We start from the raw sequence: 1,964 nt of genomic DNA, 5'->3' as shown, positions 1-1,964 counted from the left end.
TCCCTTTTTACTGGACCCGAGTCAGTTGTTGGGATTTCCAGTATGTATCTGGCTGCAGATAGGCTGAAACACTCTGGGGCTCAAAGCTAAATGCTCACCGAGCGAAGAAAAACCTTCAGTATCACAGGCATAAGATAGGGCTTGAATAAAGTCTTCCATATCGTCCGTGCGGAAAGGATAATGGTACGTCTACTCATACTCTTTGTCACTGCGTTACGATTGCGAGGATACCTGTAACACTCACAGGTAGTTCTGCATCAATGAGTCTGAAATATCAGCCAATGCCGTGGCTGCGGTCAGCTCCCTATGGAGAGGGCTATGGGTAATGCTTAAGGCTTATAAGTGGACGCAACGGGATAACCCAAGCCTAAATATAATTAAATGATAATTAGTAATACATAGTTTCATTTTTAATTCAATATGTTTTTATTTTTTAGAGATTTATGTGGAAAGGCACTTGGAAAACTGGAAAGCTACCTCAATAAGTTCAGTTATTAATGCTTTATCAGCATTTTTCATTTGTGGAGAAACTAAATTTAAAATTATCACTCCTGTAATACTTTATTTTCAAATTTAAATGTAACATTAAAACTTAGTAATCTTTAATGTTCCAGTCCTTGAATTATTTTCGTTCTTTCAATTCTATGTTTTATTTTCTAATTTTTCACATATCTTAGAAGGATTTTAAGTTTCTTTTGATCCTTTTGATTTCTTTCAACTTTCTTAAAATCCTCTGAATTTCTCTGATACGCCTGAATTCATCAAAAAATTGTAAAGCATCTCAACTCCTGGAATTTTTCTTAATTTACAAAATTTCTTACAATATTTTTAAATATCTTAATTTTATCTTAGTTTTGCGAGTGATAGTTTTCGAGAAAGAAAATTTTATATAACGATTTTTAGGTAAAAAACTTCTCGTGAGGGGCGGAAAGGCACCCCTGTGTTTAGCTACAGGAATAATGTTGGTCAAACCCCTTATCCCTTTCCCAGGTCCTGTGGGGGCGGGACGGCACCCCTGTGACATAGGATTTATCAAAAACAGCAACCTGACTATTTACTTTACGCCACAGAAAACTGCGACATAATGTCAAATTTGAGCTACAAACTAATGATATAAATTTTGCAGTATATTTTTCGTTCATCCACTTGGCATATGTATATCACCAAATCATGCGTAATTAATAAAGTACTTCAATTCGTTACAGCGAATGGACATTGTCCATACAAACTTGAACTTTTATTCGGACCCGTTATACAGTCATCGTAAGGAATTATTTATAACAGGTCATAGATTAAGTAGGATAAACCTGATATAAATTCCATCATTATTATTCAGAAACCCGTATTCAATTGAAAAAAATCCTCCAGTATCAACAAATATTGCTTGACAGTGTTTACTTTATTCGAACCATTAAGGTTAAATGAGTGCACGTGATCCTTAGAGTAATGCCGGGAATAAGACACCGATCTACTCGCACGACCTTGCCATTTAAGAATGTGGAGGGAAACGTGGTAATTGAGCAAGTCTTTCTATTCATATTCTAATTTCAGAATTTTCATTTTGCATAAATATCGAAAAGCTGAAGAGGAAATATAAAATTATTTACAGTTTGATCTTCCATAAGCTATAAGGAATGTCTGTGCTAAGTTTCAGAAGCGTATTTATAATTATTGTGAAGAGCAAGGCTGCACACGATTTTTAAGCGTTTAACTAGTCACACAAAAATGAGAATAAATTAATCAATATTTACTTAATAACTCAATTATTTGTACTTTCATGCTTTGCTAGGTAGTACCTACTTTTCCAGATGATTTCAGTCATTCAGAAGGCTATTAGGCTAACCGCTCTATGTATTGACCGCAAATCAATCAAGTCCTGCTAAGACACATTTTCATCCTTTTTCAGATTTATTCACAATTTCACAAAGAGGTCATCTCCCCGAGCACTTTAGAGACTTTGAATG

General features: G+C 34.7%; 1 pseudogene; it reads left to right on the top strand.

Moving 5' to 3' along the window:
* LOC117177309 overlaps positions 1–1,964 on the top strand; it is a 12,945-nt pseudogene that overhangs the window by 9,527 nt on the left and 1,454 nt on the right.

Source organism: Belonocnema kinseyi, chromosome 1, assembly GCF_010883055.1.
Source record: "Belonocnema kinseyi isolate 2016_QV_RU_SX_M_011 chromosome 1, B_treatae_v1, whole genome shotgun sequence".
Classification (NCBI taxonomy): domain Eukaryota; kingdom Metazoa; phylum Arthropoda; class Insecta; order Hymenoptera; family Cynipidae; genus Belonocnema; species Belonocnema kinseyi.
This window is presented reverse-complemented; position numbering and strand designations above follow the sequence as displayed.